Below are 14338 nucleotides of genomic sequence, written 5' to 3'. Positions count from 1 at the left end.
AAGGGGTGCAACACGAGGACTTCCCAAGAGGTCACCCATCTTAGTACTGCTCTCGCCCAAGCACGTTTAACTTCGGAGTTCTGATGGGATCCGGTGCATTAGTGCTGGTATGATCGCACCCGTTGTGTCCCTCGCCATCAAATCACACATACCTTTCCCCCACCTCCGCGCGGCGCCCCTCCCCTCTCCATCCGGCGCGTGGGCCCCGCGTCCCGTACCGTGCCTTCCCCCTGCCCCCTCTTCGCCTCCCGTCCCGGTTCCTTCTCCCCTCCCCGCGCTGCTCCGTCGCTGCGGGACTCCCTCCCCCGCCTGTCTTTCCGTCTCGTGGCCCCATCTTCTTGCTCGTTCCCCCGCTTTCGGCGATCTTCATTTTTCTTTTTTCATTCCCATTTAACTTTTCGACATGCACATGTATCTAAATCGATAGCGATACCGAGCGAGAAAATAAAAACCCGAAATGGCACCGCCGGCGGCGAGGAGCGCTGCGGAGGAAAAGAAAAAGAAAAGGGGTGCAACACGAGGACTTCCCAAGAGGTCACCCATCTTAGTACTGCTCTCGCCCAAGCACGTTTAACTTCGGAGTTCTGATGGGATCCGGTGCATTAGTGCTGGTATGATCGCACCCGTTGTGTCCCTCGCCATCAAATCACACATACCTTTCCCCCACCTCCGCGCGGCGCCCCTCCCCTCTCCATCCGGCGCGTGGGCCCCGCGTCCCGTACCGTGCCTTCCCCCTGCCCCCTCTTCGCCTCCCGTCCCGGTTCCTTCTCCCCTCCCCGCGCTGCTCCGTCGCTGCGGGACTCCCTCCCCCGCCTGTCTTTCCGTCTCGTGGCCCCATCTTCTTGCTCGTTCCCCCGCTTTCGGCGATCTTCATTTTTCTTTTTTCATTCCCATTTAACTTTTCGACATGCACATGTATCTAAATCGATAGCGATACCGAGCGAGAAAATAAAAACCCGAAATGGCACCGCCGGCGGCGAGGAGCGCTGCGGAGGAAAAGAAAAAGAAAAGGGGTGCAACACGAGGACTTCCCAAGAGGTCACCCATCTTAGTACTGCTCTCGCCCAAGCACGTTTAACTTCGGAGTTCTGATGGGATCCGGTGCATTAGTGCTGGTATGATCGCACCCGTTGTGTCCCTCGCCATCAAATCACACATACCTTTCCCCCACCTCCGCGCGGCGCCCCTCCCCTCTCCATCCGGCGCGTGGGCCCCGCGTCCCGTACCGTGCCTTCCCCCTGCCCCCTCTTCGCCTCCCGTCCCGGTTCCTTCTCCCCTCCCCGCGCTGCTCCGTCGCTGCGGGACTCCCTCCCCCGCCTGTCTTTCCGTCTCGTGGCCCCATCTTCTTGCTCGTTCCCCCGCTTTCGGCGATCTTCATTTTTCTTTTTTCATTCCCATTTAACTTTTCGACATGCACATGTATCTAAATCGATAGCGATACCGAGCGAGAAAATAAAAACCCGAAATGGCACCGCCGGCGGCGAGGAGCGCTGCGGAGGAAAAGAAAAAGAAAAGGGGTGCAACACGAGGACTTCCCAAGAGGTCACCCATCTTAGTACTGCTCTCGCCCAAGCACGTTTAACTTCGGAGTTCTGATGGGATCCGGTGCATTAGTGCTGGTATGATCGCACCCGTTGTGTCCCTCGCCATCAAATCACACATACCTTTCCCCCACCTCCGCGCGGCGCCCCTCCCCTCTCCATCCGGCGCGTGGGCCCCGCGTCCCGTACCGTGCCTTCCCCCTGCCCCCTCTTCGCCTCCCGTCCCGGTTCCTTCTCCCCTCCCCGCGCTGCTCCGTCGCTGCGGGACTCCCTCCCCCGCCTGTCTTTCCGTCTCGTGGCCCATCTTCTTGCTCGTTCCCCCGCTTTCGGCGATCTTCATTTTTCTTTTTCATTCCCATTTAACTTTTCGACATGCACATGTATCTAAATCGATAGCGATACCGAGCGAGAAAATAAAAACCCGAAATGGCACCGCCGGCGGCGAGGAGCGCTGCGGAGGAAAAGAAAAAGAAAAGGGGTGCAACACGAGGACTTCCCAAGAGGTCACCCATCTTAGTACTGCTCTCGCCCAAGCACGTTTAACTTCGGAGTTCTGATGGGATCCGGTGCATTAGTGCTGGTATGATCGCACCCGTTGTGTCCCTCGCCATCAAATCACACATACCTTTCCCCCACCTCCGCGCGGCGCCCCTCCCCTCTCCATCCGGCGCGTGGGCCCCGCGTCCCGTACCGTGCCTTCCCCCTGCCCCCTCTTCGCCTCCCGTCCCGGTTCCTTCTCCCCTCCCCGCGCTGCTCCGTCGCTGCGGGACTCCCTCCCCCGCCTGTCTTTCCGTCTCGTGGCCCCATCTTCTTGCTCGTTCCCCCGCTTTCGGCGATCTTCATTTTTCTTTTTTCATTCCCATTTAACTTTTCGACATGCACATGTATCTAAATCGATAGCGATACCGAGCGAGAAAATAAAAACCCGAAATGGCACCGCCGGCGGCGAGGAGCGCTGCGGAGGAAAAGAAAAAGAAAAGGGGTGCAACACGAGGACTTCCCAAGAGGTCACCCATCTTAGTACTGCTCTCGCCCAAGCACGTTTAACTTCGGAGTTCTGATGGGATCCGGTGCATTAGTGCTGGTATGATCGCACCCGTTGTGTCCCTCGCCATCAAATCACACATACCTTTCCCCCACCTCCGCGCGGCGCCCCTCCCCTCTCCATCCGGCGCGTGGGCCCCGCGTCCCGTACCGTGCCTTCCCCCTGCCCCCTCTTCGCCTCCCGTCCCGGTTCCTTCTCCCCTCCCCGCGCTGCTCCGTCGCTGCGGGACTCCCTCCCCCGCCTGTCTTTCCGTCTCGTGGCCCCATCTTCTTGCTCGTTCCCCCGCTTTCGGCGATCTTCATTTTTCTTTTTTCATTCCCATTTAACTTTTCGACATGCACATGTATCTAAATCGATAGCGATACAGAGCGAGAAAATAAAAACCCGAAATGGCACCGCCGGCGGCGAGGAGCGCTGCGGAGGAAAAGAAAAAGAAAAGGGGTGCAACACGAGGACTTCCCAAGAGGTCACCCATCTTAGTACTGCTCTCGCCCAAGCACGTTTAACTTCGGAGTTCTGATGGGATCCGGTGCATTAGTGCTGGTATGATCGCACCCGTTGTGTCCCTCGCCATCAAATCACACATACCTTTCCCCCACCTCCGCGCGGCGCCCCTCCCCTCTCCATCCGGCGCGTGGGCCCCGCGTCCCGTACCGTGCCTTCCCCCTGCCCCCTCTTCGCCTCCCGTCCCGGTTCCTTCTCCCCTCCCCGCGCTGCTCCGTCGCTGCGGGACTCCCTCCCCCGCCTGTCTTTCCGTCTCGTGGCCCCATCTTCTTGCTCGTTCCCCCGCTTTCGGCGATCTTCATTTTTCTTTTTTCATTCCCATTTAACTTTTCGACATGCACATGTATCTAAATCGATAGCGATACCGAGCGAGAAAATAAAAACCCGAAATGGCACCGCCGGCGGCGAGGAGCGCTGCGGAGGAAAAGAAAAAGAAAAGGGGTGCAACACGAGGACTTCCCAAGAGGTCACCCATCTTAGTACTGCTCTCGCCCAAGCACGTTTAACTTCGGAGTTCTGATGGGATCCGGTGCATTAGTGCTGGTATGATCGCACCCGTTGTGTCCCTCGCCATCAAATCACACATACCTTTCCCCCACCTCCGCGCGGCGCCCCTCCCCTCTCCATCCGGCGCGTGGGCCCCGCGTCCCGTACCGTGCCTTCCCCCTGCCCCCTCTTCGCCTCCCGTCCCGGTTCCTTCTCCCCTCCCCGCGCTGCTCCGTCGCTGCGGGACTCCCTCCCCCGCCTGTCTTTCCGTCTCGTGGCCCCATCTTCTTGCTCGTTCCCCCGCTTTCGGCGATCTTCATTTTTCTTTTTTCATTCCCATTTAACTTTTCGACATGCACATGTATCTAAATCGATAGCGATACAGAGCGAGAAAATAAAAACCCGAAATGGCACCGCCGGCGGCGAGGAGCGCTGCGGAGGAAAAGAAAAAGAAAAGGGGTGCAACACGAGGACTTCCCAAGAGGTCACCCATCTTAGTACTGCTCTCGCCCAAGCACGTTTAACTTCGGAGTTCTGATGGGATCCGGTGCATTAGTGCTGGTATGATCGCACCCGTTGTGTCCCTCGCCATCAAATCACACATACCTTTCCCCCACCTCCGCGCGGCGCCCCTCCCCTCTCCATCCGGCGCGTGGGCCCCGCGTCCCGTACCGTGCCTTCCCCCTGCCCCCTCTTCGCCTCCCGTCCCGGTTCCTTCTCCCCTCCCCGCGCTGCTCCGTCGCTGCGGGACTCCCTCCCCCGCCTGTCTTTCCGTCTCGTGGCCCTATCTTCTTGCTCGTTCCCCCGCTTTCGGCGATCTTCATTTTTCTTTTTTCATTCCCATTTAACTTTTCGACATGCACATGTATCTAAATCGATAGCGATACCGAGCGAGAAAATAAAAACCCGAAATGGCACCGCCGGCGGCGAGGAGCGCTGCGGAGGAAAAGAAAAAGAAAAGGGGTGCAACACGAGGACTTCCCAAGAGGTCACCCATCTTAGTACTGCTCTCGCCCAAGCACGTTTAACTTCGGAGTTCTGATGGGATCCGGTGCATTAGTGCTGGTATGATCGCACCCGTTGTGTCCCTCGCCATCAAATCACACATACCTTTCCCCCACCTCCGCGCGGCGCCCCTCCCCTCTCCATCCGGCGCGTGGGCCCCGCGTCCCGTACCGTGCCTTCCCCCTGCCCCCTCTTCGCCTCCCGTCCCGGTTCCTTCTCCCCTCCCCGCGCTGCTCCGTCGCTGCGGGACTCCCTCCCCCGCCTGTCTTTCCGTCTCGTGGCCCTATCTTCTTGCTCGTTCCCCCGCTTTCGGCGATCTTCATTTTTCTTTTTTCATTCCCATTTAACTTTTCGACATGCACATGTATCTAAATCGATAGCGATACAGAGCGAGAAAATAAAAACCCGAAATGGCACCGCCGGCGGCGAGGAGCGCTGCGGAGGAAAAGAAAAAGAAAAGGGGTGCAACACGAGGACTTCCCAAGAGGTCACCCATCTTAGTACTGCTCTCGCCCAAGCACGTTTAACTTCGGAGTTCTGATGGGATCCGGTGCATTAGTGCTGGTATGATCGCACCCGTTGTGTCCCTCGCCATCAAATCACACATACCTTTCCCCCACCTCCGCGCGGCGCCCCTCCCCTCTCCATCCGGCGCGTGGGCCCCGCGTCCCGTACCGTGCCTTCCCCCTGCCCCCTCTTCGCCTCCCGTCCCGGTTCCTTCTCCCCTCCCCGCGCTGCTCCGTCGCTGCGGGACTCCCTCCCCCGCCTGTCTTTCCGTCTCGTGGCCCTATCTTCTTGCTCGTTCCCCCGCTTTCGGCGATCTTCATTTTTCTTTTTTCATTCCCATTTAACTTTTCGACATGCACATGTATCTAAATCGATAGCGATACAGAGCGAGAAAATAAAAACCCGAAATGGCACCGCCGGCGGCGAGGAGCGCTGCGGAGGAAAAGAAAAAGAAAAGGGGTGCAACACGAGGACTTCCCAAGAGGTCACCCATCTTAGTACTGCTCTCGCCCAAGCACGTTTAACTTCGGAGTTCTGATGGGATCCGGTGCATTAGTGCTGGTATGATCGCACCCGTTGTGTCCCTCGCCATCAAATCACACATACCTTTCCCCCACCTCCGCGCGGCGCCCCTCCCCTCTCCATCCGGCGCGTGGGCCCCGCGTCCCGTACCGTGCCTTCCCCCTGCCCCCTCTTCGCCTCCCGTCCCGGTTCCTTCTCCCCTCCCCGCGCTGCTCCGTCGCTGCGGGACTCCCTCCCCCGCCTGTCTTTCCGTCTCGTGGCCCCATCTTCTTGCTCGTTCCCCCGCTTTCGGCGATCTTCATTTTTCTTTTTTCATTCCCATTTAACTTTTCGACATGCACATGTATCTAAATCGATAGCGATACAGAGCGAGAAAATAAAAACCCGAAATGGCACCGCCGGCGGCGAGGAGCGCTGCGGAGGAAAAGAAAAAGAAAAGGGGTGCAACACGAGGACTTCCCAAGAGGTCACCCATCTTAGTACTGCTCTCGCCCAAGCACGTTTAACTTCGGAGTTCTGATGGGATCCGGTGCATTAGTGCTGGTATGATCGCACCCGTTGTGTCCCTCGCCATCAAATCACACATACCTTTCCCCCACCTCCGCGCGGCGCCCCTCCCCTCTCCATCCGGCGCGTGGGCCCCGCGTCCCGTACCGTGCCTTCCCCCTGCCCCCTCTTCGCCTCCCGTCCCGGTTCCTTCTCCCCTCCCCGCGCTGCTCCGTCGCTGCGGGACTCCCTCCCCCGCCTGTCTTTCCGTCTCGTGGCCCTATCTTCTTGCTCGTTCCCCCGCTTTCGGCGATCTTCATTTTTCTTTTTTCATTCCCATTTAACTTTTCGACATGCACATGTATCTAAATCGATAGCGATACAGAGCGAGAAAATAAAAACCCGAAATGGCACCGCCGGCGGCGAGGAGCGCTGCGGAGGAAAAGAAAAAGAAAAGGGGTGCAACACGAGGACTTCCCAAGAGGTCACCCATCTTAGTACTGCTCTCGCCCAAGCACGTTTAACTTCGGAGTTCTGATGGGATCCGGTGCATTAGTGCTGGTATGATCGCACCCGTTGTGTCCCTCGCCATCAAATCACACATACCTTTCCCCCACCTCCGCGCGGCGCCCCTCCCCTCTCCATCCGGCGCGTGGGCCCCGCGTCCCGTACCGTGCCTTCCCCCTGCCCCCTCTTCGCCTCCCGTCCCGGTTCCTTCTCCCCTCCCCGCGCTGCTCCGTCGCTGCGGGACTCCCTCCCCCGCCTGTCTTTCCGTCTCGTGGCCCCATCTTCTTGCTCGTTCCCCCGCTTTCGGCGATCTTCATTTTTCTTTTTTCATTCCCATTTAACTTTTCGACATGCACATGTATCTAAATCGATAGCGATACAGAGCGAGAAAATAAAAACCCGAAATGGCACCGCCGGCGGCGAGGAGCGCTGCGGAGGAAAAGAAAAAGAAAAGGGGTGCAACACGAGGACTTCCCAAGAGGTCACCCATCTTAGTACTGCTCTCGCCCAAGCACGTTTAACTTCGGAGTTCTGATGGGATCCGGTGCATTAGTGCTGGTATGATCGCACCCGTTGTGTCCCTCGCCATCAAATCACACATACCTTTCCCCCACCTCCGCGCGGCGCCCCTCCCCTCTCCATCCGGCGCGTGGGCCCCGCGTCCCGTACCGTGCCTTCCCCCTGCCCCCTCTTCGCCTCCCGTCCCGGTTCCTTCTCCCCTCCCCGCGCTGCTCCGTCGCTGCGGGACTCCCTCCCCCGCCTGTCTTTCCGTCTCGTGGCCCCATCTTCTTGCTCGTTCCCCCGCTTTCGGCGATCTTCATTTTTCTTTTTTCATTCCCATTTAACTTTTCGACATGCACATGTATCTAAATCGATAGCGATACAGAGCGAGAAAATAAAAACCCGAAATGGCACCGCCGGCGGCGAGGAGCGCTGCGGAGGAAAAGAAAAAGAAAAGGGGTGCAACACGAGGACTTCCCAAGAGGTCACCCATCTTAGTACTGCTCTCGCCCAAGCACGTTTAACTTCGGAGTTCTGATGGGATCCGGTGCATTAGTGCTGGTATGATCGCACCCGTTGTGTCCCTCGCCATCAAATCACACATACCTTTCCCCCACCTCCGCGCGGCGCCCCTCCCCTCTCCATCCGGCGCGTGGGCCCCGCGTCCCGTACCGTGCCTTCCCCCTGCCCCCTCTTCGCCTCCCGTCCCGGTTCCTTCTCCCCTCCCCGCGCTGCTCCGTCGCTGCGGGACTCCCTCCCCCGCCTGTCTTTCCGTCTCGTGGCCCCATCTTCTTGCTCGTTCCCCCGCTTTCGGCGATCTTCATTTTTCTTTTTTCATTCCCATTTAACTTTTCGACATGCACATGTATCTAAATCGATAGCGATACAGAGCGAGAAAATAAAAACCCGAAATGGCACCGCCGGCGGCGAGGAGCGCTGCGGAGGAAAAGAAAAAGAAAAGGGGTGCAACACGAGGACTTCCCAAGAGGTCACCCATCTTAGTACTGCTCTCGCCCAAGCACGTTTAACTTCGGAGTTCTGATGGGATCCGGTGCATTAGTGCTGGTATGATCGCACCCGTTGTGTCCCTCGCCATCAAATCACACATACCTTTCCCCCACCTCCGCGCGGCGCCCCTCCCCTCTCCATCCGGCGCGTGGGCCCCGCGTCCCGTACCGTGCCTTCCCCCTGCCCCCTCTTCGCCTCCCGTCCCGGTTCCTTCTCCCCTCCCCGCGCTGCTCCGTCGCTGCGGGACTCCCTCCCCCGCCTGTCTTTCCGTCTCGTGGCCCCATCTTCTTGCTCGTTCCCCCGCTTTCGGCGATCTTCATTTTTCTTTTTTCATTCCCATTTAACTTTTCGACATGCACATGTATCTAAATCGATAGCGATACCGAGCGAGAAAATAAAAACCCGAAATGGCACCGCCGGCGGCGAGGAGCGCTGCGGAGGAAAAGAAAAAGAAAAGGGGTGCAACACGAGGACTTCCCAAGAGGTCACCCATCTTAGTACTGCTCTCGCCCAAGCACGTTTAACTTCGGAGTTCTGATGGGATCCGGTGCATTAGTGCTGGTATGATCGCACCCGTTGTGTCCCTCGCCATCAAATCACACATACCTTTCCCCCACCTCCGCGCGGCGCCCCTCCCCTCTCCATCCGGCGCGTGGGCCCCGCGTCCCGTACCGTGCCTTCCCCCTGCCCCCTCTTCGCCTCCCGTCCCGGTTCCTTCTCCCCTCCCCGCGCTGCTCCGTCGCTGCGGGACTCCCTCCCCCGCCTGTCTTTCCGTCTCGTGGCCCCATCTTCTTGCTCGTTCCCCCGCTTTCGGCGATCTTCATTTTTCTTTTTTCATTCCCATTTAACTTTTCGACATGCACATGTATCTAAATCGATAGCGATACCGAGCGAGAAAATAAAAACCCGAAATGGCACCGCCGGCGGCGAGGAGCGCTGCGGAGGAAAAGAAAAAGAAAAGGGGTGCAACACGAGGACTTCCCAAGAGGTCACCCATCTTAGTACTGCTCTCGCCCAAGCACGTTTAACTTCGGAGTTCTGATGGGATCCGGTGCATTAGTGCTGGTATGATCGCACCCGTTGTGTCCCTCGCCATCAAATCACACATACCTTTCCCCCACCTCCGCGCGGCGCCCCTCCCCTCTCCATCCGGCGCGTGGGCCCCGCGTCCCGTACCGTGCCTTCCCCCTGCCCCCTCTTCGCCTCCCGTCCCGGTTCCTTCTCCCCTCCCCGCGCTGCTCCGTCGCTGCGGGACTCCCTCCCCCGCCTGTCTTTCCGTCTCGTGGCCCCATCTTCTTGCTCGTTCCCCCGCTTTCGGCGATCTTCATTTTTCTTTTTTCATTCCCATTTAACTTTTCGACATGCACATGTATCTAAATCGATAGCGATACCGAGCGAGAAAATAAAAACCCGAAATGGCACCGCCGGCGGCGAGGAGCGCTGCGGAGGAAAAGAAAAAGAAAAGGGGTGCAACACGAGGACTTCCCAAGAGGTCACCCATCTTAGTACTGCTCTCGCCCAAGCACGTTTAACTTCGGAGTTCTGATGGGATCCGGTGCATTAGTGCTGGTATGATCGCACCCGTTGTGTCCCTCGCCATCAAATCACACATACCTTTCCCCCACCTCCGCGCGGCGCCCCTCCCCTCTCCATCCGGCGCGTGGGCCCCGCGTCCCGTACCGTGCCTTCCCCCTGCCCCCTCTTCGCCTCCCGTCCCGGTTCCTTCTCCCCTCCCCGCGCTGCTCCGTCGCTGCGGGACTCCCTCCCCCGCCTGTCTTTCCGTCTCGTGGCCCCATCTTCTTGCTCGTTCCCCCGCTTTCGGCGATCTTCATTTTTCTTTTTTCATTCCCATTTAACTTTTCGACATGCACATGTATCTAAATCGATAGCGATACAGAGCGAGAAAATAAAAACCCGAAATGGCACCGCCGGCGGCGAGGAGCGCTGCGGAGGAAAAGAAAAAGAAAAGGGGTGCAACACGAGGACTTCCCAAGAGGTCACCCATCTTAGTACTGCTCTCGCCCAAGCACGTTTAACTTCGGAGTTCTGATGGGATCCGGTGCATTAGTGCTGGTATGATCGCACCCGTTGTGTCCCTCGCCATCAAATCACACATACCTTTCCCCCACCTCCGCGCGGCGCCCCTCCCCTCTCCATCCGGCGCGTGGGCCCCGCGTCCCGTACCGTGCCTTCCCCCTGCCCCCTCTTCGCCTCCCGTCCCGGTTCCTTCTCCCCTCCCCGCGCTGCTCCGTCGCTGCGGGACTCCCTCCCCCGCCTGTCTTTCCGTCTCGTGGCCCCATCTTCTTGCTCGTTCCCCCGCTTTCGGCGATCTTCATTTTTCTTTTTTCATTCCCATTTAACTTTTCGACATGCACATGTATCTAAATCGATAGCGATACCGAGCGAGAAAATAAAAACCCGAAATGGCACCGCCGGCGGCGAGGAGCGCTGCGGAGGAAAAGAAAAAGAAAAGGGGTGCAACACGAGGACTTCCCAAGAGGTCACCCATCTTAGTACTGCTCTCGCCCAAGCACGTTTAACTTCGGAGTTCTGATGGGATCCGGTGCATTAGTGCTGGTATGATCGCACCCGTTGTGTCCCTCGCCATCAAATCACACATACCTTTCCCCCACCTCCGCGCGGCGCCCCTCCCCTCTCCATCCGGCGCGTGGGCCCCGCGTCCCGTACCGTGCCTTCCCCCTGCCCCCTCTTCGCCTCCCGTCCCGGTTCCTTCTCCCCTCCCCGCGCTGCTCCGTCGCTGCGGGACTCCCTCCCCCGCCTGTCTTTCCGTCTCGTGGCCCCATCTTCTTGCTCGTTCCCCCGCTTTCGGCGATCTTCATTTTTCTTTTTTCATTCCCATTTAACTTTTCGACATGCACATGTATCTAAATCGATAGCGATACCGAGCGAGAAAATAAAAACCCGAAATGGCACCGCCGGCGGCGAGGAGCGCTGCGGAGGAAAAGAAAAAGAAAAGGGGTGCAACACGAGGACTTCCCAAGAGGTCACCCATCTTAGTACTGCTCTCGCCCAAGCACGTTTAACTTCGGAGTTCTGATGGGATCCGGTGCATTAGTGCTGGTATGATCGCACCCGTTGTGTCCCTCGCCATCAAATCACACATACCTTTCCCCCACCTCCGCGCGGCGCCCCTCCCCTCTCCATCCGGCGCGTGGGCCCCGCGTCCCGTACCGTGCCTTCCCCCTGCCCCCTCTTCGCCTCCCGTCCCGGTTCCTTCTCCCCTCCCCGCGCTGCTCCGTCGCTGCGGGACTCCCTCCCCCGCCTGTCTTTCCGTCTCGTGGCCCCATCTTCTTGCTCGTTCCCCCGCTTTCGGCGATCTTCATTTTTCTTTTTTCATTCCCATTTAACTTTTCGACATGCACATGTATCTAAATCGATAGCGATACCGAGCGAGAAAATAAAAACCCGAAATGGCACCGCCGGCGGCGAGGAGCGCTGCGGAGGAAAAGAAAAAGAAAAGGGGTGCAACACGAGGACTTCCCAAGAGGTCACCCATCTTAGTACTGCTCTCGCCCAAGCACGTTTAACTTCGGAGTTCTGATGGGATCCGGTGCATTAGTGCTGGTATGATCGCACCCGTTGTGTCCCTCGCCATCAAATCACACATACCTTTCCCCCACCTCCGCGCGGCGCCCCTCCCCTCTCCATCCGGCGCGTGGGCCCCGCGTCCCGTACCGTGCCTTCCCCCTGCCCCCTCTTCGCCTCCCGTCCCGGTTCCTTCTCCCCTCCCCGCGCTGCTCCGTCGCTGCGGGACTCCCTCCCCCGCCTGTCTTTCCGTCTCGTGGCCCCATCTTCTTGCTCGTTCCCCCGCTTTCGGCGATCTTCATTTTTCTTTTTTCATTCCCATTTAACTTTTCGACATGCACATGTATCTAAATCGATAGCGATACCGAGCGAGAAAATAAAAACCCGAAATGGCACCGCCGGCGGCGAGGAGCGCTGCGGAGGAAAAGAAAAAGAAAAGGGGTGCAACACGAGGACTTCCCAAGAGGTCACCCATCTTAGTACTGCTCTCGCCCAAGCACGTTTAACTTCGGAGTTCTGATGGGATCCGGTGCATTAGTGCTGGTATGATCGCACCCGTTGTGTCCCTCGCCATCAAATCACACATACCTTTCCCCCACCTCCGCGCGGCGCCCCTCCCCTCTCCATCCGGCGCGTGGGCCCCGCGTCCCGTACCGTGCCTTCCCCCTGCCCCCTCTTCGCCTCCCGTCCCGGTTCCTTCTCCCCTCCCCGCGCTGCTCCGTCGCTGCGGGACTCCCTCCCCCGCCTGTCTTTCCGTCTCGTGGCCCCATCTTCTTGCTCGTTCCCCCGCTTTCGGCGATCTTCATTTTTCTTTTTTCATTCCCATTTAACTTTTCGACATGCACATGTATCTAAATCGATAGCGATACGAGCGAGAAAATAAAAACCCGAAATGGCACCGCCGGCGGCGAGGAGCGCTGCGGAGGAAAAGAAAAAGAAAAGGGGTGCAACACGAGGACTTCCCAAGAGGTCACCCATCTTAGTACTGCTCTCGCCCAAGCACGTTTAACTTCGGAGTTCTGATGGGATCCGGTGCATTAGTGCTGGTATGATCGCACCCGTTGTGTCCCTCGCCATCAAATCACACATACCTTTCCCCCACCTCCGCGCGGCGCCCCTCCCCTCTCCATCCGGCGCGTGGGCCCCGCGTCCCGTACCGTGCCTTCCCCCTGCCCCCTCTTCGCCTCCCGTCCCGGTTCCTTCTCCCCTCCCCGCGCTGCTCCGTCGCTGCGGGACTCCCTCCCCCGCCTGTCTTTCCGTCTCGTGGCCCCATCTTCTTGCTCGTTCCCCCGCTTTCGGCGATCTTCATTTTTCTTTTTTCATTCCCATTTAACTTTTCGACATGCACATGTATCTAAATCGATAGCGATACCGAGCGAGAAAATAAAAACCCGAAATGGCACCGCCGGCGGCGAGGAGCGCTGCGGAGGAAAAGAAAAAGAAAAGGGGTGCAACACGAGGACTTCCCAAGAGGTCACCCATCTTAGTACTGCTCTCGCCCAAGCACGTTTAACTTCGGAGTTCTGATGGGATCCGGTGCATTAGTGCTGGTATGATCGCACCCGTTGTGTCCCTCGCCATCAAATCACACATACCTTTCCCCCACCTCCGCGCGGCGCCCCTCCCCTCTCCATCCGGCGCGTGGGCCCCGCGTCCCGTACCGTGCCTTCCCCCTGCCCCCTCTTCGCCTCCCGTCCCGGTTCCTTCTCCCCTCCCCGCGCTGCTCCGTCGCTGCGGGACTCCCTCCCCCGCCTGTCTTTCCGTCTCGTGGCCCCATCTTCTTGCTCGTTCCCCCGCTTTCGGCGATCTTCATTTTTCTTTTTTCATTCCCATTTAACTTTTCGACATGCACATGTATCTAAATCGATAGCGATACCGAGCGAGAAAATAAAAACCCGAAATGGCACCGCCGGCGGCGAGGAGCGCTGCGGAGGAAAAGAAAAAGAAAAGGGGTGCAACACGAGGACTTCCCAAGAGGTCACCCATCTTAGTACTGCTCTCGCCCAAGCACGTTTAACTTCGGAGTTCTGATGGGATCCGGTGCATTAGTGCTGGTATGATCGCACCCGTTGTGTCCCTCGCCATCAAATCACACATACCTTTCCCCCACCTCCGCGCGGCGCCCCTCCCCTCTCCATCCGGCGCGTGGGCCCCGCGTCCCGTACCGTGCCTTCCCCCTGCCCCCTCTTCGCCTCCCGTCCCGGTTCCTTCTCCCCTCCCCGCGCTGCTCCGTCGCTGCGGGACTCCCTCCCCCGCCTGTCTTTCCGTCTCGTGGCCCCATCTTCTTGCTCGTTCCCCCGCTTTCGGCGATCTTCATTTTTCTTTTTTCATTCCCATTTAACTTTTCGACATGCACATGTATCTAAATCGATAGCGATACAGAGCGAGAAAATAAAAACCCGAAATGGCACCGCCGGCGGCGAGGAGCGCTGCGGAGGAAAAGAAAAAGAAAAGGGGTGCAACACGAGGACTTCCCAAGAGGTCACCCATCTTAGTACTGCTCTCGCCCAAGCACGTTTAACTTCGGAGTTCTGATGGGATCCGGTGCATTAGTGCTGGTATGATCGCACCCGTTGTGTCCCTCGCCATCAAATCACACATACCTTTCCCCCACCTCCGCGCGGCGCCCCTCCCCTCTCCATCCGGCGCGTGGGCCCCGCGTCCCGTACCGTGCCTTCCC

General features: G+C 58.5%; 29 non-coding genes across 29 annotated transcripts; all 29 read right to left on the bottom strand.

Moving 5' to 3' along the window:
- Positions 1-2: 2 nt before the first annotated feature.
- Positions 3-121, bottom strand: LOC122724144. Its single transcript, XR_006351413.1, has one exon. It is a non-coding gene; the product is annotated as a 5S ribosomal RNA (ribosomal RNA).
- A 385-nt stretch (positions 122-506) lies between these two features.
- LOC122724143 lies at positions 507-625 on the bottom strand. Its single transcript, XR_006351412.1, has one exon. It is a non-coding gene; the product is annotated as a 5S ribosomal RNA (ribosomal RNA).
- A 385-nt stretch (positions 626-1010) lies between these two features.
- Positions 1011-1129, bottom strand: LOC122724142. The gene has a single exon (XR_006351411.1). It is a non-coding gene; the product is annotated as a 5S ribosomal RNA (ribosomal RNA).
- A 385-nt stretch (positions 1130-1514) lies between these two features.
- On the bottom strand, positions 1515-1633 carry LOC122724141. The gene has a single exon (XR_006351410.1). It is a non-coding gene; the product is annotated as a 5S ribosomal RNA (ribosomal RNA).
- A 383-nt stretch (positions 1634-2016) lies between these two features.
- LOC122724140 lies at positions 2017-2135 on the bottom strand. The gene has a single exon (XR_006351409.1). It is a non-coding gene; the product is annotated as a 5S ribosomal RNA (ribosomal RNA).
- Positions 2136-2520: 385 nt separating this feature from the next.
- Positions 2521-2639, bottom strand: LOC122724139. The gene has a single exon (XR_006351408.1). It is a non-coding gene; the product is annotated as a 5S ribosomal RNA (ribosomal RNA).
- A 385-nt stretch (positions 2640-3024) lies between these two features.
- On the bottom strand, positions 3025-3143 carry LOC122724138. Its single transcript, XR_006351407.1, has one exon. It is a non-coding gene; the product is annotated as a 5S ribosomal RNA (ribosomal RNA).
- Positions 3144-3528: 385 nt separating this feature from the next.
- On the bottom strand, positions 3529-3647 carry LOC122724136. Its single transcript, XR_006351405.1, has one exon. It is a non-coding gene; the product is annotated as a 5S ribosomal RNA (ribosomal RNA).
- Positions 3648-4032: 385 nt separating this feature from the next.
- Positions 4033-4151, bottom strand: LOC122724135. Its single transcript, XR_006351404.1, has one exon. It is a non-coding gene; the product is annotated as a 5S ribosomal RNA (ribosomal RNA).
- A 385-nt stretch (positions 4152-4536) lies between these two features.
- Positions 4537-4655, bottom strand: LOC122724134. The gene has a single exon (XR_006351403.1). It is a non-coding gene; the product is annotated as a 5S ribosomal RNA (ribosomal RNA).
- A 385-nt stretch (positions 4656-5040) lies between these two features.
- Positions 5041-5159, bottom strand: LOC122724133. The gene has a single exon (XR_006351402.1). It is a non-coding gene; the product is annotated as a 5S ribosomal RNA (ribosomal RNA).
- A 385-nt stretch (positions 5160-5544) lies between these two features.
- LOC122724132 lies at positions 5545-5663 on the bottom strand. The gene has a single exon (XR_006351401.1). It is a non-coding gene; the product is annotated as a 5S ribosomal RNA (ribosomal RNA).
- Positions 5664-6048: 385 nt separating this feature from the next.
- Positions 6049-6167, bottom strand: LOC122724131. The gene has a single exon (XR_006351400.1). It is a non-coding gene; the product is annotated as a 5S ribosomal RNA (ribosomal RNA).
- Positions 6168-6552: 385 nt separating this feature from the next.
- LOC122724130 lies at positions 6553-6671 on the bottom strand. Its single transcript, XR_006351399.1, has one exon. It is a non-coding gene; the product is annotated as a 5S ribosomal RNA (ribosomal RNA).
- A 385-nt stretch (positions 6672-7056) lies between these two features.
- On the bottom strand, positions 7057-7175 carry LOC122724129. The gene has a single exon (XR_006351398.1). It is a non-coding gene; the product is annotated as a 5S ribosomal RNA (ribosomal RNA).
- Positions 7176-7560: 385 nt separating this feature from the next.
- LOC122724128 lies at positions 7561-7679 on the bottom strand. The gene has a single exon (XR_006351397.1). It is a non-coding gene; the product is annotated as a 5S ribosomal RNA (ribosomal RNA).
- A 385-nt stretch (positions 7680-8064) lies between these two features.
- On the bottom strand, positions 8065-8183 carry LOC122724127. Its single transcript, XR_006351396.1, has one exon. It is a non-coding gene; the product is annotated as a 5S ribosomal RNA (ribosomal RNA).
- Positions 8184-8568: 385 nt separating this feature from the next.
- LOC122724125 lies at positions 8569-8687 on the bottom strand. The gene has a single exon (XR_006351394.1). It is a non-coding gene; the product is annotated as a 5S ribosomal RNA (ribosomal RNA).
- A 385-nt stretch (positions 8688-9072) lies between these two features.
- Positions 9073-9191, bottom strand: LOC122724124. The gene has a single exon (XR_006351393.1). It is a non-coding gene; the product is annotated as a 5S ribosomal RNA (ribosomal RNA).
- A 385-nt stretch (positions 9192-9576) lies between these two features.
- Positions 9577-9695, bottom strand: LOC122724123. Its single transcript, XR_006351392.1, has one exon. It is a non-coding gene; the product is annotated as a 5S ribosomal RNA (ribosomal RNA).
- A 385-nt stretch (positions 9696-10080) lies between these two features.
- LOC122724122 lies at positions 10081-10199 on the bottom strand. Its single transcript, XR_006351391.1, has one exon. It is a non-coding gene; the product is annotated as a 5S ribosomal RNA (ribosomal RNA).
- Positions 10200-10584: 385 nt separating this feature from the next.
- LOC122724121 lies at positions 10585-10703 on the bottom strand. The gene has a single exon (XR_006351390.1). It is a non-coding gene; the product is annotated as a 5S ribosomal RNA (ribosomal RNA).
- A 385-nt stretch (positions 10704-11088) lies between these two features.
- Positions 11089-11207, bottom strand: LOC122724120. Its single transcript, XR_006351389.1, has one exon. It is a non-coding gene; the product is annotated as a 5S ribosomal RNA (ribosomal RNA).
- A 385-nt stretch (positions 11208-11592) lies between these two features.
- On the bottom strand, positions 11593-11711 carry LOC122724119. The gene has a single exon (XR_006351388.1). It is a non-coding gene; the product is annotated as a 5S ribosomal RNA (ribosomal RNA).
- Positions 11712-12096: 385 nt separating this feature from the next.
- Positions 12097-12215, bottom strand: LOC122724118. The gene has a single exon (XR_006351387.1). It is a non-coding gene; the product is annotated as a 5S ribosomal RNA (ribosomal RNA).
- Positions 12216-12599: 384 nt separating this feature from the next.
- LOC122724117 lies at positions 12600-12718 on the bottom strand. The gene has a single exon (XR_006351386.1). It is a non-coding gene; the product is annotated as a 5S ribosomal RNA (ribosomal RNA).
- Positions 12719-13103: 385 nt separating this feature from the next.
- LOC122724116 lies at positions 13104-13222 on the bottom strand. The gene has a single exon (XR_006351385.1). It is a non-coding gene; the product is annotated as a 5S ribosomal RNA (ribosomal RNA).
- A 385-nt stretch (positions 13223-13607) lies between these two features.
- On the bottom strand, positions 13608-13726 carry LOC122724114. Its single transcript, XR_006351383.1, has one exon. It is a non-coding gene; the product is annotated as a 5S ribosomal RNA (ribosomal RNA).
- Positions 13727-14111: 385 nt separating this feature from the next.
- On the bottom strand, positions 14112-14230 carry LOC122724113. The gene has a single exon (XR_006351382.1). It is a non-coding gene; the product is annotated as a 5S ribosomal RNA (ribosomal RNA).
- Between the last annotated feature and the right edge of the window lie 108 nt (positions 14231-14338).

This window comes from Manihot esculenta, chromosome 7 (genome assembly GCF_001659605.2).
Source record: "Manihot esculenta cultivar AM560-2 chromosome 7, M.esculenta_v8, whole genome shotgun sequence".
In the NCBI taxonomy this organism is placed as follows: Eukaryota; Viridiplantae; Streptophyta; class Magnoliopsida; order Malpighiales; family Euphorbiaceae; genus Manihot; species Manihot esculenta.
The sequence above is the reverse complement of the archived record's forward strand: the minus strand, read 5'-3'. Positions and strand labels throughout refer to the sequence as shown.